General features: G+C 43.8%; 1 protein-coding gene across 4 annotated transcripts in view; it reads right to left on the bottom strand.

Annotated features, from left to right (window-relative positions):
• The window catches only part of GRTP1 (growth hormone regulated TBC protein 1), a 78219-nt gene extending 66093 nt beyond the window's left edge, over positions 1–12126 (bottom strand). For 2 of the 4 annotated variants that reach the window (XM_019484971.2, XM_059721056.1), the window contains exons 1-3: positions 12057–12126; positions 9316–9414; positions 6393–6481 (exon numbers count right to left, since the gene is read on the bottom strand). The gene's annotated coding sequence lies outside the window, so the exon portion shown is untranslated. Of the gene's footprint in view, positions 1–6392; positions 8053–9315; positions 9415–12056 lie in introns of those variants that run through there. The other 2 variants (XM_019484972.2, XM_019484973.2) reach the window with 2 other exon arrangements.
• Between the last annotated feature and the right edge of the window lie 12252 nt (positions 12127–24378).

Raw genomic sequence — 24378 nt, 5'->3', positions numbered from 1 at the left:
CTGTTCCTCATCAGGGAAACCAACGTAGAACTATTGAAAATTGTCCATACCACTCTGCACTGATATGCATGAATCTCCCACAGGAAGCAACCATGTACTGATGCACATGGGAGAAAAACACCCCTCCTATTAATGAACTCCAAGCCTTCAGGCAGGAGGAAGTAAAAAACTGGAACGTGTGCTTTACCACCTTTCTGTAATTAGAGAAACCCAGGTGTGCAAAGCCACCAATAATCTCTTGGGTATTAAAAACCCTCAAGAAATGTGGGGCCAGCACCTTTTTACGACTGCCTCATGCACCACAGCATCAGGTATAAACTTGCCACAGTCAATTAAACTGGTTTACTTACAAACAGATTGTCCACTGGAGGTTGTTAGCTTCCAGATAGGTATTGCCACTTGCCTCTCCAGAATCAAAGGGACTCATGTGGATCACCTATCTCTGCAACTCTGAGGCTGGCTCTGCAGATTCCAGGAAAATGGTCTTTTATCCAGAAGTTGTTCTGCCCCTACTGCCCCTAGAGCTGCAGCATGCTCTTCTCCCCTCGTTTGGCTTTTTTCAAGCCCAGAGCTGGTAGTCAGCAGTCTACACTTGGTCCCAGAGTAACCCAGCCTCCATCACTGACAGTTGCATGTAGATCCCCTGCCTTATCCTTATCCTCATCTTCTGGTAGCTTGCTGGAATTGGGCATTAAGAGTTACACAACAAAATTGGCAATTTCAGCATGTGGCTGCTGGTCCTGTTGCAGCATGAGTTGCAATTGCTCAATTATGTGGGTGAGATTGCAAGGGATTGTACATTTAGCAGTAGGAAGCCAGACACATGGTCTGAATATGGTGCTGATCAGTGAGTAGCAACTTAAGGACCTCTAGACTTCTGTCTTTGTGGTTGGAAAATGGTGATATTTTCCCCAAAATAAGTTTTCCTGGTGATTCTCATGAATGCTATGTGGTTGATTTATGACAGTTGATGTTGGGGACTTCTGGTTAATCTCCTCTAGAATTCCCAAACTGAGTTATCCTACATTTTAGTAGGGGACATAGCAGGGCCAGTCCAAGGGTAATTGGTGCCCTAGGCGAACTGTGTACCTCGGCGCCCCCATCACTTGCAATATAGAGGAAAATTAGGATAATGTTGCTAGTGGTATGCTCTTGTCATAAGTCTGCTTGAGAGCTGAAAAGGTAGGAGTCACAATTCTAGTGATCTTTCCTCTGAAATCTTTTCAGAGATCTTTCTCCCTTTACCAAACCAAAGGTCTTAGACCAAGGTGGAGCCACAGCTAGCCAGGGCTGTTATTTAGAATAATGCTCCTGTTATTTTGTGATACATATAATTTTGGCGCCCCCCAAATTTTGGCACCTTAGGTGACTGCCTAGTTCGCCTAATGGTTGGACCAGCCCTGGGACCTAGGAATGCAAAGAATACTGGGATACTATAACCGCACTCATGGCAAACTCTACCTTACATAAACATATGCATTCATGACTGCCTGTTCAGTTTGATTCTGCTATATGCCCTACTCTTATCCAGTCACAGTTTACCATAGTACATGGTGCATTTAACCATATCTTGCCCAAGAGCCCAAGGCCATTTCTATACCAGGGGCCCCTTACCAGCATAGGGATACCAGTACTTGCAGACACAGCTCACACCTGCAAAACTGTGCCTGGATTTTAATTAAAGCAAGGGCACATCTACATAGGAAAGTTAGTCTGCAATATACTAGTATATTAACTTACTGAACATTAGCTATCCTGCTCTAATTCTTTGTCTACATAGTAAGTGTGAGGTAGCTTCCAAAGCAGAATACAACATCTTGGACTAAGACACTCCTAATATGTGCTAAGAGCATCCCCACAGTGAGGTAATGTGGAGTAGCTAGCTAACCATCAATTCATATCCTAGATTGCCCCTGAAAACAAGCCTTTAGGCACCTGACCCCAGCTGACTTCCTACCCTTTGGGCAGGGGGCTGGACTTGATGATCTTGTGAGGTCCCTTCCAGCCCTAATGTTTATGAAATCTATGAAACCTACCCAGATTAGGGGCTTTTGAGAATCTTATATGGAGCTTGTCTGCATCTTTATGTCAATATCTTTGAATATCTGGCTGACATACCTAAGGCCCTGTCTATACTAGGAAGATTTGGTTGGCACAATTATACTAATGTAGCAATAGGAGCAATACCTTCTGGCATGCACAAAGTTATATTGCTGTACAAGTGCTTACTATTTATATAATCATTAAACACTAGAGGTTTCAACAAGCTCGGACAGTGAAATACATAACACCTTCAAATAAATAACTACAACAGGTAAATTCATAAGTGTAGAGTTGGCCAAGTCATTTCAGAAAATTAGATTTAGGCCTAGTCTACACTCAGCAAGTTTTTATCCCACAGCTTTGTTAGTTAGGGATGTGAAAATGTCCCACCCCTGCCTGACAAAACAGTGCCAGCAAAGACCCCAGTGTAGGCAGAGTTGTACCAGCAAAAAACCCAACCCTCCCCCACCCCCAAAAAAACCCAACAAAAACCAACCAAATAAACAAACAAACAAAAAAACCTCCTTGGGGCTGAACCCAGGCTGATTTTTTCGTTTGGAAATTGGATTCATGAGTAGATTTAAAGGGAGCACAGTGATACAGTTGCATCCTCTTTTGATTCCTGTTGCACCTCAACTTTAAAAGCAACTGCCTGGAAGGGCCAGTGACATTTCTATTCAGGCAGTGCTGAGAGAGTTAGTTAACTTCATGGCTCATTATCAGCTCCCCGATTCCAGCTAATCTCTATCCTCTCCACAGGTGTTTCATAGATTTCATAGACATTAGGGCTGGAAGGGACCTCAGAAGATCATTGAGTCCAGCCCCCTACCCGATGGGGATGTGTTAACATCCTCTATCCTGGTCTTGCTGTTCCATTATTTAAACTACCCTTTTTCTACTATTTTGCTGTTAGCTATTCCTGGTAATGCCTCTCTTCTATTTCACAGTCCTCCAGTCTGTTTTTAGCTTTTGCTAAAAACCTTAACTTAGGTGTGATAATAACTTAATGTGTAGTGACTGACAGTGCAGCATTGCAAGCACTATATCAGGGCACTCAAGATGGCTAGATTTGGTTTTATGAATAAGAAACATACATTTAACTACAATGAGTACAGTCATTATAGTGGTGTTTCATTTTAATCATAGAAAAATGTGGATTTGGGGTTACTTTTTTTAATCCAAAAATTGGGGATTTTGTTTTTATCAGAGAAAACCAGAATCCCTGCTTATAAGACAATATCTTTTTGATTCTTTTGACTCAGTTTTGCCTAGTTCATTGTTTTTAAACTTTATATATAATCTAGCAAATTAGTCTACATCCTGTGGTTATATTTGTTTTTGCTTTGTTCTTAAACTGAATAATATAGGGCTAGCCTGCCTAGCATATTACTAAATCTTATAGAGAAAAATGTGTTGTATTATATGCGATGATGGGACACACCATCTGCATCCCCCTTTTCAAAATCCTAGATCTGCCCATGATTGACTATAAACAGTAATGGCTGCAGAACTCTTTGGGAATTGTGTGCAAGCGTGGTCTGCACTAGGAGGATTTGCCCATACAGCTAACCTGATGTAGCTGCATACTAACCTGTATCTAGAGTGACCAAGCATGTCACTTAGCCCTTTTTTTTTTTTTTTTTAAAGTGCCTAAATTGGAGTTTAGGATTTCACTACCTGTCAGGATGCCTAGGAATTGGGCACTGTAATGCTTAGAGTGGCATTGTCCAAGTACCTTTGAGGCCTTGGGCTTGCATGTTTAAGCACATTTAAACTTCTATTTCATCAGGGCAGGGCTGATGCTCTCTGCTCTCTTCTCCCCCTTCCATCCTGTAGACAGCACCAGAACTGGTGGAGGTGGTGGGGAAAGCAGGGCTAGGGGAGGGATGCTGCAGGCAGGCAGCTCCTCCTGGTCTGGCTTCAAAGTGGAGCTTAATTCCACACCCTCCTGACCCAACAGTGAACGTCTGTCAGGTCGGGAGGGTCACTGTGGCTTGTGGTGTTTTGCAGGAAGCGCCATGAGTTACAGCCTGGAGCTGCATGTCCGTCAGCACCCTCTGTGTTACAAGGCCTGATTTTTAGGTACCTGGTCCCTTCAGGAAAGCCCTGAACCCTGTCCCCCACACAGAGTGCATGGGGAGAAGCAAACACATTAGGAGAGCATTGAGCAGGTTATAAGGAACTACCTGAAGTTAGCATGGGGAGGGATGTTTCTGACAGTAGTCAAGTACAGTGACTAAGTCTTGCCTCTGTAAGCAGGCACAGAAACAGAACTTTAGGTACTTGAGGAACATTAAGCCCAAAAACTGAATTGTCTGTGGAGTGAGGCAGCAGCTGAGTGACGGTGTTCTAAGAAGCAATTTTGAATTTAGTGTCCAAACTCTGTCTAAATCCTTTATTGGATCTGGCCCTTTAGCTTAGGGTAATAAAATGTTCACAGTCACCTGATGGACTTGCTCAGTCACATAGGAAGTGTGAAATCCTGTTCTGTTGGAGTCAACGGTAAGCTTGTTCAACATGGTAAAATAGCAAACAAGGCAGAATTTCATCCCAGATCTTCCACTTTACCATAACCACATTACCTGTTGACTCACATGGCTAACCCTCGTCTCTCTTCCTTTGGATCACAACTATACTGTGAATGTTCCTTTAAGAATAATCCTACCAGATGCACCACGTGCAGCAAACGTGTGGCTAAATAGTTATGTCTATGCTAGAAAAAGTCATTAAGGTTAGGTTGGTATATACGTCAGCCCATTTTTGCATTGCAGATAATCTAAGTGTTACATACATTTTCCATTAGTTTACATAGAAGTCTAATAACTGTTAGCAAAATTACTGTTCACTCAGAATGTTTGATTCCCACCAAGCTTGCTATTTATTCATCTTAAAGAATCTCTTTAGAGTAATAATCTTTTAATAGAAATAATTACAAAGCCTCAGTTTCGTTTAAAATATAAAAATAATATCTCCTTGCTATTGCACCTGCGGACAGGAAACAGTCTTATGTATGGTAATAGGATGGTAATATTGTGGTCACTGATAGAAGAGTGGTTAGCATTTCTACTTGCTCACTGGTGGGAATCATATGTGCACCACTTTGTAAATATATTAAAAGCAAAGGTACTGAGAACAAACAGCCACATAAGGCCCCAGGCTGCAAACTTGTAAATTAGGGCTCTACAGAAATGGATGCTATTTATGACTGGTTCTTTATATATAAAAGTATTGCTGACAAGCAACACTGCCTAACTGCAAAAAGTATAATTCTGTACACTTCAAATCAGGGGAGCTAATAACCAATACGCCTACCAAACTGGCATGGCAAAATGCACTGCTTTTGGTATCAGCTTTTCTGAAACAAGTTTCTGGAGCCTTCCTGTTGTTAGTGAATGTGCTTGCTAAAAATTCTCCCATTTTGCTGCCACATGGAACATTTTAAAAAATAGTTTCATCATGGGCATTAGGGTCTGATGGGAGATCTGCTAAATAGGAAAGGCAAATGATTAAATTAAAGATGTATGAAAGGGAAATAATATTTTTATATGCAGTAGGACAAAAAATAACGCTGCCTAGCACTGTTGTTATTACTTATTTACTGTAGCATTTAGGAGTCCTAGGTGTGGACAGTGCTAAGCACTGTCCTGATGCAACAATAATAGGTTCAGCTTGAGGCTGTGAAGGGGGCACAGCCCCCAGCAGGCACCAGGCCCTTATGTTTCAGCCTTCAGGTCCTGCCCCTATCCAGGCCCTTCCCCTGCTGCTTCTCCCTTCCTGACTCCTGCCTACCCCCCTCATCCAACTCTCTTAGTTTCATCCCCATCCACTGGCTTCACTTCTTCCCCTGCCTCACCTTCTATCATGTCCCAAGTGTTCTTATTCCTACTTCCATTGCTCCAGCTCTTATTCCCCCTCCCTATCTTCATGGAGAATTCTGACTTTGTGGATTATGTTCTAGTATGGAACAAAGCCAAATTCTGAAATCTTGAACTCCTTTGTGAAGTAGAACTTCCGTCTTCACAGTTCTTATACCTAGTTATCAAACTGCACTCCAGTTCTAGCAATCTTTTTGTGTTATCCTTTACTGCTAGGCAGATTTTTTTTAAATAACTATATTTGTTATAACATATACAAGGCCAGATAACTTCTGGCTGTCAGCTGTACAGAGGCACAAGTCAGGGACTGTGCAGGCCCAAGAAATTGCAAGGTGAAGGTAGGTCACAAGACAGCAGTGTGAGGTAGACCTTGTGATGTGATGTACACAGGATCACTTCAAGAGAAGCAAATAGTTCAGAGGATGTGCTCTAAGCTTATGTGTATGCATACATATTGTCTAGAACAGAACTGACCATACGTTCCTGTAAGAGAGTGTGTATCCTGGAGATGTCACGCTTGCTCTTCCACTTTGGAATCTCCCTTTATTATTCGTCTGCCATACCTTGACATTCAGATGATTAGAAAAGAGAAAAGAAGGGAAGTGAGATATTTGTCACAATCAGTGGCAGGGCTCAAGGGCAAGACTTTTCTTCACAGGGCTCCACCTCTTCTACACCCTGCCCTTATTGCTCCTGCCCATTTTTAGGCCAGCAATTTCTTTTGATATCTCATTCTCACAGTAACACATTGAGTGATGCCATGCTACAGACTGGTCATTCCTGCCATTTACCCACAGGAGTAAGCAATACAACCCTTGCCGACTCGTTCAGCTACATCATTTATAAGTCATTTCTTAGCAAGTCTTTCACCATCAGTTCACCAAATCAGTGGTTTCTTATTTATACTTCACCCATGAATGCTTTTATCATCGCTACATTAATCCTTATCCATACTTCATTGATTACCAAGTTCCATCACTCAAGTAATTCTTATTTATACTTCATTAATTACCAAGTTTTCATCACTCAATTCTTACTTATACTTTGTCAATAAATGAGTTTATCATCACTCTTTGAATCATCAGTTAACGAGTCCAACTACTCTATTAATCTTCACTTTATACCTCACCAATTCATGAGTTTGTCAGGCACTGGCTTATCCCATTCCCTACACTTATCTAGGATGGGTTCCCTTCATGAGTTTCTCACTGGTTCTTCCCATCAATTAATCAGGTTTAGGGCACTGCCATGTTCCATCCTTCATTTGCTGGCTCATCTATTTAATTAGTCCCTCAAGTGAAAGAAGAAAAAAGAAAAATCACCCAAAGCAAACTCCCTCCAGGAAGGCTTATCTTCTTCCTACTCACCGTCACCACCAGGACCTGGATGGTTCATTCTCCAGGTCCCATTGTCCTACCTGGTGTTCCATCCACTGCCCTGACCCTACTTTTGGCTTTTCTTGCTCCCAGCCTGGTGTCTGCGACTTGTATTGTAGTTGACCCTGTTCTGTACCTCCGCACAGACTGCACTGCCCTCTCCCAGGAGAAGCCAGGCATTCCTCTCTCTGGGGGATCTACATGTGTGCTGGTAGCCCCTTTTGGGTTCTATCAGAACTCCCAGCAGCCAATCAGGGCCCGCTTCACTAGCACATTGGCTGTGTGCCTCCTGAGCTGACTGCTTCTTCTAGTGGCTGTCCACATGTCTTTGGGGTCAGCACTGCAACCCTGAGGGCCCAGAGGTAGGTCCCTCAGCAGGCTCATCCAGCTGGTCAGCCTGGACTGTAACAGGGACTGGGATCAGTGCCCTTTTACAGTTCCCTACCAAACATTCACTTACACTTGTAGCAGAAATAAACTTCATTTGAGGACAAGAACTTTATGAGGAATAGAACACGGACACACAATAACACTGCTTCTTTGTCACTAATGTGTTGGCTTGTGGCCAACTCTTCATTTGATCTGAATTTGGACTAAAGCTTTGATGTCACCCATCATGTTAAGCAGTGATACAGCTGGAATCTAGTTCACAAATGAAAGTCACTTAGTTCATTAGTATGTACTCTCTCACTAATCACATTCAAAGATAATTCTGGTGCTTGATATACAAAAGATATTACTTTTAATTCTTCAGCCCTTCCCTGGGGCCTCCACATCCGAGCGGGTGCCACCCAGTGCTGCAAGGAACAGAGGGGCTGCACAGGGACCTCCTTGCCACTGCAAGATCCATGCTGCCCTGGAGAAGCATCCCCTGTACATGTGGCAGCAATGAGGGACACAGCCCTGCACCACTGAGCTCACAGTGGCAACGAGCTTTCCTGCATGGCCCCACTCTGCCCTGCAGTGCTGGGTGTCACCCACTGGGCTGCAGAGGCCCTGGGGAAGGGCATCAGGGTGGGAGTCTAAGCTCACAGTGGGCAGCCTGTGCCTGCCCCTGCCCCCACCCCATGCACAGATCTGGGGAACCCCAGGAGCCCTCAGGAGTGGACAGGGCAGTGGGGAGCCGGCCCCCCCTTCTGCCCCCTGGATGAGCCACCCATGGCCCTGTCCTGCACCCCGCTGGGACCCTGTGGCCACACAGTATGGCCCCAAGCCCCATGCACCACCCAGCTGGGAAGCAGCCCCAGCCCTGCCGTACTCCCTCCCTCCCTATAGGGGCCTCAAACTCTGCCCCACCCCACTTACCTGTGGGAGCTGCTCTTCAGGCTGCCTCATGGCCATGTACATGCACATGGCACCCCCTGCCTGGCCACTCTCCTCCTGCTCCCCCACAGCCTGTTGCAGGTTGGAACTCTACCAGCCTGCAGAGAGCTCTTTGCAAAACTGCAAAATCTGCGGGTTTCTCTATTAAAATAAGAAGCCTCCGTTTTCCTCTAGTAAGGGGGGAAATCCACATTTTACTCTGTTTTTCCATGGAAAATGAAAAACCCAGATCCCTGATGATAAGAAATGATATTTGAAAGTCTCATGGTTGTGTAAAACTGCCTTTCAAGGTTATTTCTATAATAGAACAAGAGCCAATTCTAATTTATCATCATAAAAAAGAACTATTTAAAAGATGACATTTATATAAGAATCAGTTGAGTTTTATATTTTCCTCTCAGTGGGACACTCTCTTGTCTCAGTTCATTTTTCTATGTGTGATCAGCCCTGGTACCACTTTCCTGTGTGGTCTATACATAATCATCCTGCCACTTTCTAGTCTGGAAAGTATTTATCATCTCCTGTTTGCTGCCTTTTGAATAATGATAATAATGCATCAAAGGAGATTCCAGGAATTCATAGATGATCACAATACATACAACTACCATGCATATAATAAAGTACAAGTACTTTTTTACTTTCCAGTAAAAAAGACTTAAAGAAAAAGAAGCATACCTTTGGCGATTTGTGACACTTACCTTCAGTGTAACCTTAAGGCCTATGTTCACAGCAGGTCCCTACAATTTCATCATGACAGTAGCAAGTTAAAAATAGTCTTTCAGTCTTTCCTTCACTACCTGTTTTAAAAGATGCTCTTTATTTTAGAGTATCAAAAAGCAGTGGGAAAACTGGTAAATAATGATATGATTAGTAGAAACAAATCTATCTTCAGAGAACTTAAGAACTGTCTTGGAGGGAAAGCAGAGAGTATAAATAATTGCATCAGGATTCTAGAGGCTACAAACTAATCAAAGCTATTTTTACTACATATTATCAACACCCTACAGCCTACAAAGATAACCGACCTCCTCACGCCAGCAAGGTCATGTGCAGCTGCCAGGAATTAGCCAGTATAGAGCACATTTGTAGAGCAGTTGTTCATTTAATTTGTTTCTTTTTTCAGATTAAGTTTCAATATGTTTTTCTTATTTTAGTTTTTTTCCCCTCATTTGAAGTTTAGGAATATAAAGGTGAGCTGTAACAAAATTATAAAGCACAGGAGTCAGTAAGTAGGAAAAGGGTAGCACTTTTGCTAGGAAGTTCAGCAAAGGAAGAACAACAGGTGTTGTTATCTTAATACATAAACCAAGGGCATGGCATGTGTCAGGCAAAAGGAGTGGCAAAGAAGGGGTCAAAGAAATAAGCAAAGGGACCTGGTTGCCCAGGATTAATGGAAATTAAAATTCAAGGGCTGTAATTAGAGAGACAATAAAAAAGTGTAATGGCTGAAGCTAAGAAAGTGGGGGAATGAAACCTTCCTCCTCATGAGTAGGGATCTTGGTTTTCTCTGTTAAAAATCCAAAATTATCTGAATAAACACCCCAAAATTTACCCATATTTTTCTGTGATTACAATGAAATGCCACTATATATATATAGTATGAATATATATATAGGTATCAGCTGAACACAATGTTTTATTGATATATTTACAATTTTAAAAAATTTGGAAGCCTACCAGTGCCTCAATCATTATAATAAAACTAGCCAACTGCCCATCAGGAATGCTGGGGGGTGGTGGTGGGGGGGGGGGTTGGTGGGCCGGGACACATCCCAGGAATGGGGGGGGGGGGGGGGGAACTTGCCTTCCTGTTCCCTCCATCCCCCTCAGCCAGCACCCCGTGCCACCATTGCCTCCAGGGGAACAGGGTTGACAGCGAGGGGCAAGGCACTGGCCTCACCCCTCCGTTCCATCCCCTCCGTCCCCAGTGTCCTGGTAGTGCTCCGCTGTGCCACCACCACCGCCTCCTGGCTACAACGCTCTTGGAGCACTCTGTTTGGTTACGGACAGACAGACAAACACACAGACTAAGGCTTTTATTATATTAGAATAAATTCTAAATACCTACATATTTTGGCATTTGATTTTTTTTTTTTTTTTATCATCATAGAAAATCAGAGCTTCCCCTGCCACCTTGACTCACCAAGAGTGAGTCCAGATGTGGCTGTCCCCGCCCCCCCACCCCGCTACCAGCTGCTTTGTAGTACTAAGCAGCCCTGATATGCCGGTACTCTGCCCCTGTCTATGCTATTGCCCCTCACTCCCATGCCACAGCCTCCTCAGCCCTGCTGGTGCCCCTCACTCCCAACCCACAGCCCCCACCTACCCTCCACTTGCTCCCTCCTGGTGGCAGTTTTCCCCCTGTACCAGGATAGGGGTCCAACTGCAGCTGTCCTCTCAGCTGCTTTGTGGCACTGAGCAGCCCTAACATGTTGGTGCCCTGCCCATGCAGGTGCCCCTCACTCCCAAGCCACAGCCCCCCAGCCCTGCCAGTGCTCTTGTGCGTCTCATGTTGTGCTGTCCCCTGGCCAAGGGAAGCCCAACAGCAGGCAGAGCAGACAGAAGGGAGAAGAAAGAGGGGCAGCAGGATGGGAATTCAGCAGGGGCCACCCATGGAGCCAGGTAGGGTCTGCTTCAGCCACCTTTTAGCTCCCACCAAGCAGGGACTGCTGCTGCCTTCTTGCTACCCCTATGAGTGTCCCTGGCTTACCGCAGTCCCCATCCCACTACCCCTGCCCCACTGCTCCCAGGCCCTCACCACCCAAATGGTTCCACGTGGTGGCAGCAGATGTAGCACAGCTCATCCCAGTGAAGTAAGGCTGCCCCTGACAGCAATGGGCTCATTGCGGCTGTGGCCAGCCCTCGCATACTGCCCAGGGCTGCTACTGCCTGTCCCCGCTGCAGTTCCTGGAGCCACTCTGCTAGGACATGCCTCGCTAGCCCAGCCCACCCTGTGCACTACTGGCCCCAAGCACTTTGATGCACCCACCGCCACTATCTGGAAACATTTGGGCAGTGAGCACCTGGGAGCAGTGGGACTGGGGTACCAGGGCAGGGACTTGCATAGGGCCAGCAGGCAGGCAGCAGTGGTCCTTGCCTTGTTGGGAGCTAAAAGACAGCTGGGACAGACCCCTGGGTGGCCCCGGCTGCATCCCCCTTCCACTTTCCATCCCATCCTCCTCTCCCTCCCCACCTCCCTCCCCCTTGCCCTGCCTGCCACCAGGCTTCCCTCCCCCTCCCCCTCCCTGCCCCTTCCCTGCAGGGCCAATCAGCAGGCCCTGTAACCTGCAAAATCAGGCCCAGGGGCTACATAGGGACCAGGAAATCATTGACCCCCTCATCCCCAACCCACAGCCTCTTGCTCGCCCCTCCATTCCCCAGGCCTGGTGGAGGGTGCCCTAAGCAGCTGCCTTCCCCCAGCCTCCCAGGCCCTACTTACCCCAAAGACTGCAGGAGGTAATGTAAGTCTGAGCCAGCCCTGGCTGGTCTCAGATCCTCAGGCCCCACCTCTGCCTCTTCTCCCTTCCCCTCTGGACAGGGCTTAGGGTTTTGCACCCTTTTGAAAGCAGCTTGTTACAGGCTGAAACTCTGCCTTCTTAGAAGGTGGAGCTTTGAACCACACACAGCTCTTGGCAAACGTTCAAGCCTCTAGCTGGGTGGAACCAACATGCCTTCCTATTTAACAGGAGCCAGAGTCTACTATATGGCTCACCTTCTCCTGTACAATATTAACGCCCCCCAACTTGCTGCCCCTTGACCTTTGAGCACATGGTTCAATTCTTTCTTATGAACAATAGTTCTCTATTTTGTACTAGCACCCAGAGGTTCCAGTGCTTTCCTCTAGAAACAGAGAGGAGGATACAGTCAAACATATTCACCTTTTCATCCTGGCCATTGTAGCAGTGTACCTCCTTAGTAGGCTTGAGACAGATATTTGAGCAAGTACAGTAGGAAGAGGGGTGGGTTCTAGAGGAAAAGTAGGGAAGGGAAGAGTCAGCCGAGACAGTAGTAAGAAATGGATGGCAGCTCCCTTATCACAGGGTTGAGCACGGTGTAAATGGAATCGCCATTTGCACAGCAAGGGAGAGATGGGCATTTTCTCTGTGCATTAAAGTTGTTTCTTTACCCTGGAATCCTCACCCATACACAGGCAGAGGAGGAGGGAAAAGTTAAAAAAAAAAAAAAAAGTCAAGGAAGACTGAAAAACCACAATTCACTTATTAAAATAGCTCATGTTTAGAGAGATCTGACTCATGATCTTTGATCTCTTGGGATTGGCAATGCTGGAAGTGAGACGCTGAATCTCAGCATGGTTGGCCAATTAACATTACCGTCTACCATGGGAGGAGTCCAGAAAATAGAAGAACTTTGCCCTGCAGGGAATATGACACGGTTGGCGTTGTCCCTGCCTGGCTGGCCCCACCACAGATAATTCTGTTGTGACTTCTTGAGGTGTGCAAGGTTCTCCATCTCCACTTTGGGAAGAGTTAATGTTTTACAAAAACTGTACCAGGAATACTCTCTTCAGAGCAGGACTTTGCTGACTGGCTAAGATGTGATAATGCATAAGGAATTAAGTGCCATAAATGTATAAAGGAAAACCCTTTAGCCAGCATTCAATTGGTCAGTTACCTGCTAAGACTGAACAGTTGCTTCCCTCCATGCAACCAGCCCTTCTGTCAAATAGAAAGTGTGACATCTACAGGCCAGCAAGAATGCAATATAGACATGTGCGTGAGAAAAGGCAAATATGAGAGGGGCAAGGATTTAAAAGGACTGCAGTTGCCCAATAAAAGATACCTCATGAAGAACGTTTTGCATTTGAAAGCTTGTTGAACTCTATTCCAACTAGGTAGTTGGACAAGAAAAGATAGTGCTCTGAGAATCCTTGCCCTTTGCATAATTCCTGGACTGTTATGGCTACAGCATCAGTCTAACTAATCATCTCTCTAACTACCTAAAAGGCAAACAAAAAAATATTTGCTCAACCAGTGCAGGCAATTCTAGATGTGGATGGGCTTTAAAGTCCCATCATTACTTACTTATTTACTAATTAGCAGTACAGAATGCCCTGTTATCCCAAGGAAGTTTGGGGAGGCTGCACTTCTGAAGTCAAATCCAATCTCAGTGGAATATTTTGAAAGTTTAAAACCAAAAGCTGGATTGTTCTGCTTCACTTCAAGCTGGTTGCCTATGGCCTCTTAGGGTCCAAACACTAAGATAACCTGATACATCTTCAGTGCCAGAGACTGAGAGGAGGGAGATGGAGGATTTGTCTTCCCCAAGTCTGAAAGTTTTATATCTTCCCTGTGCCAGTAGGAGCTGGCCATAATTTTTCCAGTGAAACATTTTTCTTTCAAATCATCCTGCTTTGCCAAAACAAATGTTCCCATGGAAATGTGCTTTATTGTGACAAAATTTGCTTTTGGCAAAAATACTGAAAGACAATATTTAAGGAAAATGAAGCTTTCCTCATGCAAATGGAACAACCGCATTAGAATGGTTTTTTAAAAGTTTGCTTAGCTTGTCACGCTGGGCTTTATTTTATATTAGTATTTGTGTTATTGTAGCTCCAAAAACTTCAACCACATAAATAATAAAAACAAAACTTCAGAAGCAGAACGAACCCCTTTGGTGTTACCCCAGCAGAATGGGTTATTTAATCTTTCTCCCTTTAAGTTTGTTCCATAGGTCATTCTGAAATTTGTTTTTTAATTCCGATTTGGAGCAAAAAATTATTTCAAAATGTCACAACTGCTCACCAAATAGACATTTTAAGTTTGTCCCTTTTTTATCCTTTGTCAGCAACACACTGAAAAATGTTTGTGCAGTGCAAAGGAAGCAGAGCACCTGTGATCCTGATTTTCATCATTTTAAATACCATTACAAAGCATGATAATGATAAGAACCAGCAGGACTTTGATACCATTAAGTAAACTCCCTACCCATACTTCACCCCATGTGTAGTGCCTCTGGCACATTTACCATCATATTATCTTTATCCAACCCTACTTGGTTACAGGTGCCTCAGCTACTAGTGTCTGAGCTACCAATTCCACTGTTGCTAACACTGGGAGAGCTGCACCAATGAAAAATAATTAGAGAGAGGAAATTTGCCAGTGCAGGTTCAGGCTAGGAAATCCATCAAAGTTTCAGGCTTGTTGAACTGTTGGTTCGATTAAGGAGCCTTACTGAATACTTGTAAGTCTACCTGATTAGTCTCACAGTACCCAGATAGGAATTTTAGTGATCTTTACGGATACTTTAGTGCTTCATTAAGTTATCAAATGAATTTGAACTTTACTTCAACCTCTAGAAAATGACAGCATGACTCAGTTAAGCCCACAAAATCAAAATGCTGATTTTTCAGCTTGGAATGAAGTTCCTAGAAGGGAAAATATAACAGAAAACCAACAATTTGAACAAAACACACTGTTATAAAAGCAGTTCTCACTTTCAGTGCAGGTTGCATGCCATCAGCTACAATCAGAGGACAATAGGTATTTGACTTCTTCAAAAGCTGCTAATCTTGAAATACATTTTAATTTTAAATGTAAACCTCAGGTTTTAATAGGGTCTCAGAGACTTCCAAGAGTTTTGTAAAACTGGAGCTTTGGATAAATTCCTGGTTTTAACTGACTTTTTTAATGGAGTGGGAAAATTAATTTTGAATAATTTTGATATACTCACATATCAGCTGATTTTTTATATACTGTATTACTTACACATGCATATGCGCACACGCACACACACACACACAGAATAACCCTGGCACAAGGACCTTAGAATCTAAATAAACAAGACAGGCCAGAGGTGGTAGAAAGAAAGTATGAATATCCTTATTATTTGACTAAAGAAATGAGACACACAGAGAGAATTAATTTACTTACAGGCTAACTTTATTAAAAAAAAAAAAAAAGACTGGGACTTACCTGTATTTTTCTGTTAAAGCATCTTATAACTTGGTTGTGCAAAAGCTCTTGCCAAGTGGTTACTGCAATACTGTGCTTCTACAGAAAGTTTTCTTTAATTCATCACAGCATTTAGGACAACTGCACCCCATCTCTCTGCCCTTCCCAGCAATATCACCATGAGGCATGCCCCACACTACTTGATCTTGCCCTGTAAACAACAACTCATGAAGACAAGGCAAAGTAGCTGCCCTATAGTAGCCTTAGAATAACCATGTGCCCTGAGGAAGGGTACTGCGATACCTGAAAGCTTGTCTAAATCCTAGACTATGCAGTTGGTCCAATAAAAGATATCACCCACAAGAATTCTTGCCACGTTCCCAGTGCCATTCTCCGGCTTTCTGTCTCAAGCATGCGACTGGCATGCACCCAGAGAGGCTCAAGGAGATATACTGCATTACTGGGCTTTGGCCCACACAGACCAGGACTGACAAAAACTTTGTTAATGCAGGATAAAGGTCTCCTCATGGTGTCTTATGTCCTTTCAGAACATTAAGTTCATCTAAACTCTAACCTCTAAAAAACAAGGACATTCTGAGTTCATGTACATGTCAACATCTTTTTAAGTCTGCCCTCCTTGATGGAGACCCCCAAAAGGACCCTTAAACACATGCCCATGCTCCATGCCTGGGCACAATATTCACAGAATAGGGCCTGTGCTCATGGTGGCACAGCTTGATGCCTTTGTTTTTCGAGGGCAAACTTGTGCCAGGTGAGTTGCACTGAACAGGATCTATCTACACCAAAACATTTAAGCCTAAACTACAGAAACAACTCCTGCCTTTTGCTTAAGTATTCAACCTCTTTATGCTTGCACACTGAATGTCATGTAATACAGTACTTTTACTTGTCATTAAGCCCACAGACCAATCTCCCTGCACACTTCACTGCAGACAGTCTCTGTAGCACAGGGGCAGGCAATTATTTTGGGTGGAGGGCCGCTTACTGAGTTTTGGCAAGCCATCAAGGGCTGCATAACAGGCAGCCCAGGGCAGATTAATATTAATTTTCTAAATTTTTTAGGGGCCCCATGGGCCAGAAAGAATGGCCTGGTGGGCTGCATCTGGCCCCTGAGCCACATTTTGACTATCCCTGCTGTAGCAGAAGATACTCACTACTGACACAACCTACAGAACAGTGACAAAATGAGAAATTCTGGATCCCTTAAGATACTAGAGCTCCTCTTCCCTTTGTTCATAGAGGCCAATGGAAAAAAGGGCTCAGATTTGCCCAAAAGAAGCAAGGTCCTCAAGTCTCCTCATATTGCAATTGCAGCTATGCGGAACTGTTCCAATTAATTTCTTCACTATTCAATACAACTATACTTGACATGCTAGACACAGCTGCCTGCACTACTGTGTACTTTAACTGTTCAATAGCAGTTTTTCACAGCTTTGACTTTTAACTGAATCTCTCCATTCATGAGTGAGTAACCCTCCAGACAACCTTAACACAGGCTTAAAGGTTTTGACGGGAATTATCATACCAATCACTATTGCAGGGGAGGAGGGTAGAAACCTGATGACAGCGTGGTACTAGTATGAAGTCCAACCATCTCAGCTGGTGTGACATTGATGCCTCTTGCCATTATCCATTCACTGGCAACTAATCCTGAGGTGATCTAATTGGAAGGTCATCTTAAATTCATTCCCCCCCCCCTTGCTGTGGCAGGGAAAGCAGCAGGAGGGGATGAAGATCTAGACCTCTGCCTTTTGTTCCCCATGCAGCCCCTGCCATGTGCTCCCCATGCCTGTGCCTGCTCCCACCCCTACCTGCTCCTACCTGCACACTACCTCCCTGTTTCCCTTCTGCTGCAGCTCTGCTCCTCTGGGGCAGTCAGCAGCCGTAGTGGCCCTGCCTGGCCCTAGCTAGGAAACAACTCCCAGCTGAGCCGAGTCAGGACTGGAAGGACCTGAGCCAAGCAGAGGGCAAGAAGAAGGGGTAGCTTAGGGAAGGGCAGTGGGGGGTGAAGGCAGCACAGGCACAGGGGGTAAGGAGTGGGAAGGAAGGCAGTAGGTTTCCCCCTCCCCTTGTGGTCTCCCCTACAATCCCCTAGGCTGTGTACCCCTCTCCCCTGCCTAATAAGCCATTCTGGCCCAGGGCAGGCAGCATCTCATCTCTGGCTTCAGCCACAAGCCCAAAGCCAACTCCAGCGCTGAGCTGCTACCTGCCCCAAGCAGGTACTCAAATCCAAAATGAGCCTCCCACTACCATGATTGGAGAAAGAAATCTTATCTTGGGTTTGAGTAAATATGGTAGTTTCATGAAATTCTTGGAGCACTTTGAAATGTTCTTAAGCTTGGGTGAAACCCCAAACTTCTTAAGGTCCCCATGGGTTTAGGACAGCTACTAGCATTAGCCTTCATAACTTTTTCTACCTCTCAACATTATCCCATTCATGTTACCATATTTTCTCACATACCACATGCCCCAGCTAAGACAGGTACCTTGTTTTAGAAAGGCAGAATGAAGAAAAAAAAGATTTTCCCAGTGTTTTTCTAAATGCTGACTGCATAGAACAGGGCAGTCTCATTCATACTCTCCTTGCTGCTGGGTTCATTAGCACCTCACAGGAATTAAATGCATTATGCAGCCTGGAATTGCCAGCTGTTCTACATTAGATGATGAAGTACAACATGTCTTTTCATGTCGTCCTGCTATTCCACCCCACAAGGAAAGTGGAGCTTAATTGTGCATTGGTTCAGTCCATTGTTAACAGTACATTTGTCCCTTTTTTTCTTCAGGGACTTCACTTTAGCCTGGATCCTAAACTGCAACTTCCATTCCCAGCAAATCACAAACAGACAGGTAACTGTTTAGGGATGGATTCATACAGTAAGAGAACAAAGGCCATCTTGATCTTTTTAAAGCCACAAAGCTTGCCAGATTTCTTCCCTATGTGACGTACCCACCCCTGTTTGCCTTCTGCAGCCTACTTTGTGCCATCCCTGAAGCAAAATGAAAACTATAGGTACACACACACGTGTAGCTCCCCACTGTAATTTATGGTGCTTTGCAAGAAGCATCATGAATTACAGCAATCACCTGGACCCATCAGACACTCGGAGCAGCTCTGAGTCTGCAGCCGCACTCCCGTAGCACCGTCCCTCCCCCTTCCCATCTCCGTCTTCACAATGGGCAGGGAGAAAGGGAGCGGAGTGGGTTTGATCTGAGGATTGCTCAGCTGGTGTTGGAGGGGCGGGTGGGTGGATTGGAGTCCCCCTACTGCCCCCCAAGGTGGCCTTCTTGTTCTTTATAAAGCCAAAACTTGAAAATTTATTTCCTGTGTAACATATCCACCCCTATTTGCCTTCTGCAGCCTAGTTTGTCTCAGCCCTCGAGAAAAATGAAAACTATGATATCATCGGAAGACTGGAAGGGACTTCAAGGGTAATCTCGAGCCAGTCCCCTGCCCTGATGCAAGGCTCCCTATCCCTCAACCATTCCAGGCAGGTGTCTATCACTGTAGGTTGTACATCAATTTGATGGGATTGACTTTACATGGATTAATTTCCTTTACTCCTCCCTTGATGCTATCCTACTGATTACAAGACTTATCTGTACATATCCATTATTTTCATCTTCTTGGCACAAGCAAGCTTCAGTGGTATAAGTAACTAACACAAATAATAAGCAAAAGATCTTTATTAAGGAACATGTACGATACTCATGACAGTAGCCAGCTGTGATCTTCAGGTACAAGCATTGTCTATATAAAGATTATTTATTACATATTTTATTCAATGTATATACTGTCATTCCTAACAAAGGCTCAGGTGGCTTACAATAAGGATAGAATAATTTGTAAAACAGGAGAATGTACAAGAGAACATTTAAAATGGAATTGATAGCATCAATATAAAACAGAAACACCCTAATCAATATCCCAGTCTAGCTTTGCTAAACACTTGCCTAAATAGGAAGATCATACAACACTTTTGAAAGGTGTCCAGGCTTGGGCTCTGCCAGGCCTCAAAGAGGGAATTCCAGAGCTGAGGAGCAACTGCTAAGAATGACTTTCCACATACATTTGCCAAGAGGATACATGTAAATAAATCTTGTCAAAAGCTCTTTTGAGTTCATATATAATTAGAATGGGGCCTGGGCTTTCACTGTTCTGTAGATATGTCTCTCTTCACTAGAGGTAAATCAGAACTGAAATATGTTGGTGAGGCCTTGCTGAAAAGTTTGGATTGCTGCCACCTGCACTGTTCCCATTCCTTAGAAGAATGAAACATCTCAGTCACTTGGGCTAGCAATCCAGAGCTTTACACGAACACTAAATTCACAAGGTTGATCTTTTCTTCTTTTTTAGTTTTTGGGGGGAGAGGTGGTTTAATAATAAAAAAGTTTCAAAGGGAATCAAGAATTCAGGTTTGATTAAACATAGTAATCTCTCAGAAATGATGGATGGGTTTTGAAATATCACACAGTCTTATATGTTCTCCACACTTCCTAGAATATTTTAAGAAACAGTAGATGGCAGGGGCTTGCCATCCCTTTGAGCTACATCACTGCTATGTAACAATCCTCCCAAGCTTTCAGCCAGAACCCAGGCAATCCTGTTCCGTGTAACATTAGACAATCTGACAGGAAGGACTGCAGTTCTTAGTAATTAAAACATTCAGCACTGGCCCCATGCACTAACAGGATGCCAGAATCCGTATTTGTTCCTTTATGGCAATTCTTGTTCTTAGGATTCCTTTGTAGAGCCAGCAACTGTCCTTAATGTTCCCCCATATTTCAGAAATCTTGGCCTAAGTTTTCAAAGGTTTTTTTGTACTTCAACTTCTGAGTGTCCCACATGGGACACCTTAGATGGGCTTAATTCTCAGAAAGTAATTTTCTGAAAATCAAGCCCTTTTAATGTACCTCAGATTTGGCACCCAAAATCACTAGTCACTGCTGAAAATATAAACCCTTATCTCTAATATGGAGGTTTTAGAAAGTGATCAGTGCAATGCAAAATGTTTACATGCAGGTTTTATTTCAATAGACTTTTCTCCCCTGGTAGTATTCTGCTACTGAGTTACATATGTATCGTATAAGATCTACTATCACTCTTGCTTGTCAGCCAGAATCCCTAACATGTTACATATTCTTCCCATGTCCCTACAGTGCAGTAAGATATAAATAAATATAGAAACTGCAAAGATAAACTAAGGAAAAAAGTTTGAGGTGTCTAAAACATCCTCCCAGGTACTTTAGGTTATGAAGTATGAAAATAATGATCAGGTGGTTTTTCTAATTGATATATGCAAGTTCTTTAACATGACAGGAAAGCATGGTTCTGCTATGCTGAAACCTCTCATTAAGGAATGAGAAATGCTTCATTCTCTAAATGTGAATGCTGTCACAAGTGAAACAGAGGAATAGATTTAAGAGGACGCTACTAGTTTGTAGGTAATACACAAAGTGAAATAGTTAAATAAAAAAAGATTCTGTGATTATAAAAATATGTTTTTTTCTAAGGTGTCAGGAATTTACTTTCAGAAGTTCCCATTCTAGCTGTAATGCCCCTCCTCATATTATCTATTATGCTTCTCCTTAATCACAGAGACAAATCACTTTCACAGAAACTCATCATAGGATGCATCATCACAGTGCAACCTTTGGGACACCAGAACAAAAGGAAAAATATTACCCTAAAACCTCATGGCTTATTTCCATCAATAGCATTCACTGTAGACTGCCAGATAAACCACAAGGTGGAGCTTTTCCACTACGGGTGGTTGAGAAATCCATCACTTACATCATCAGTAGGCTAGAGAAGAGTGTTGAACTGAGCCAATGCAGTACAGACCTACTAGTATCTGTTGCCTCAAAACGGTTAAGTACAAATGGTTGCAATGGCAAACAGTTACTCTCTTTATTGCTGTCTTCTATTGCCTATTCATGACACAAAAATCTTAAATGAGGAAAACTGAGGAGATCTTATCAACATATAGTCTCAGGCTCTCATCCCCATACCATTGGTGGCCTGAAAGACAGTCTGAAGCAATTTCAGAATTCAAGCACAGAAGTGCCTCTCAATTCATTATACTGAAACAGGCTTTATAACAACTTTTTACATTAACTCCCTTTTTTCCCTTTCTGTTCTTTGAGGACTAAAGAAAATGACTGAAGATTCTTATGATGCTTTTCAGTAGAATTAGAGTGATATTTTAGCCATGATGGCCTAGAAATTGTGAGAGACACAAGGATTTTTTGGGAGTGATGATATATTTTTCTGAACCAACTGCATAAGGTTAGACAAGTTCTCAAATGCTAGGCATTCTTCATCAGTTCTTGTATTCAAAAACTTATTCCAGCCATGTAGTTGGTCCAATAAAAGATATCACTCCCCAGAAAATCCTTGAGTGGCACTGACTGTACCTGGTAAACCCTATCTCCAATAATGTTGAATGAAGGTAGCAAGTCACTGGTCCTAGCCAACATCAACTGCAGCTGATACAGTTGATGAATATTCAGGAATAGTGCTTTAGGAACATTTGCATTCTAAAAACCTTCCAAAATAGCACTCTCTGCATTATAAAGCTAACATTCCAAGTGACAAAACCCATCTTCGATGGCTATCTTGCAAAAGGAGAGTTATTTTCTGAAATAAATGTCAAAGCCTGAAATTGAGGACAAATGGGGTTATAAGTGATGGTTGGCATGGGGTCAAATAGTTAGAGGTGACTCTCCTGGGACACTTGGCTGTGTAGCTTGGTGGAGTCTGCTCTGGCCTTGAAATCAGTGCCCCCAAAAAATCAAACCTTTCGAGTCTCTTATTACTAGATTCCTATGCTTTTGCTACAGTGAAGCTAATTTACTAAGTCACTTACACTACTTGTACTTTGCTGTTAATTGCTGGTATTACAGGTTGATTTTATTGTGCTCTGGGTACACTGGTCATAAGAATCAGGAATGCATTAACATGTAAGGAGATGCTGGCAGATACCAGTTTGGCTCATCTGCTGTTTATCATCCCAATGCTCCCAACAACCAGGCACTTGCCAACACTTTCAACTAAATCTATTACTTCAAGTGTCCCAAATTTCACTTGAGAGCCATACACCTCCTCAATATCTCCATTTCTGAGGCCCATAAAATTCCATGAAAAACTAAATGTTGAGGTTTCAGAAAAATGCATCAGGGCATGAAAGAAAATCAACAACTTCGTCCACTCCCAGTGAAATTACCTGTATACACAAATGAGGAAGATGTCATCAGCATCTGAAATACCAAATAATTGATATTTTAGGAATAATTTCAGAAATAACAGATTGGGGGAGGGGGGAAGAAGAGCCCTTTGCACTCATTTTTTTGTTTGTTTGTTTGTTTGCAATAAACTTGCTCTGGTTTTGACATTTTGTTTCTATTGAAATCTAAGCTGGGATTTCCAAAGAAATGTAGGGGCATAAAGCACACAAATACCACTGAAGTCAGTAGGGTTTGGGTACCTAATTCCCTCCGACTCTCTGCAAATCTCAGCCATAATGAATTGGAAGAGAATAAAAAGCACCACATAATACTGTAGCAGAACTACATCACATCACATTGATCATTAAATACACAACAGAGATGCTCAAAGAGACTGGGCCTGTTGCTTACATCCTTTCACAGGTTGATGAGTGCTCCCTCACCTTACACCCTTTTTTAAGGCACCTTGGCTACACCTGCACTAAATTGCCTCTGCCAACAGGACTTCTTGTAGTAACCATCAGCTACAACTGCCAGAGGCATCAATAAGCAGAGAGTGGCAGGTGCAGAAAGGTGGAGTTGTGCTAAGCACAGAAAAACAGGAGGAGTCTGGAGATGAGGCAAAGTCCTTCCTCCATGGCACAGGCTCACCCAGGGGCTGTTAGATGCTTATTCACAGACTGGAAGCAGAGTTCCCACAGCAACCTCACTCCACCTCCCTTAGTTAAACCTCTCACACCTGTTGCTGACCTGCATGTAGAACATGGCTTTAAAAGCCTTAATTTGGCAGCAGTAGCAGTTGGCTGCATAGCAGAGGGAGGGGAAGTGACGCTGTATGGGGAGTCCTGCCTCTGGTTGCAAGGCCTTGAGCTAACCACCCCTAAGACAGCTCAATACCCTGATGCTACTCTGGCACCCCCATCTCTTGGTCAGCACCTGGGGCTCATGCCCCAATCACACAGCCCTACTTATGCTACTGACCACTAGCATAGCTAGGGTGGCCATCATAAACGACATTCCGGTCTTCTGCTACTCTGTCTTCTGCCCTCTATTGGTATGAAACCCAATGCCTTTACATGCTCTATTTTTCTCTTCAAGAGAAAGGCGTCCGGTTCTGTATCAATAGAGGACAGAGGACAACTGGACTGTCCTCTATGATGGCCATCCTAGACATAGCACATCTGTATCCACAAGCTTCTGGCTACCCCGCTAGAGCAGCTGAGCCACCAGCATTGGTGACACGTAGGGGGTGCACACAGGTGCTACACATGCACCCCCTGAGATCAGCTGTGCATCCCCTGGCAACACCAGCCACGAAACCGGAAGTGCAACCCCCTGTTGGCAATCTGGTGCCCCCCCTTCCTCCCCCCCCGACTCTGGAGGCACCAGTTGCCCATGGCCACCAGAGTGCAAAGTTCACTCTGGGAGGGCAACTTCTGCTGAATGGACAATGGTTGCCAGCTGAAAGTACAGGAAAGGCTACAGAGGCCTTCAGCCAGAGGCTGTGTAGTAGCAGAAGCCTTATCTGCAGGCAGAGCATAGGGCTCCCCTCAAAGGGCTTTGAGTGTGCAGAGTTCTGCCCATAAAACTTTATAGAGTAGATGA

Source organism: Alligator mississippiensis, chromosome 1 (genome assembly GCF_030867095.1).
Source record: "Alligator mississippiensis isolate rAllMis1 chromosome 1, rAllMis1, whole genome shotgun sequence".
Taxonomy (NCBI): Eukaryota; Metazoa; Chordata; order Crocodylia; family Alligatoridae; genus Alligator; species Alligator mississippiensis.
The sequence above is the reverse complement of the archived record's forward strand: the minus strand, read 5'-3'. Positions and strand labels throughout refer to the sequence as shown.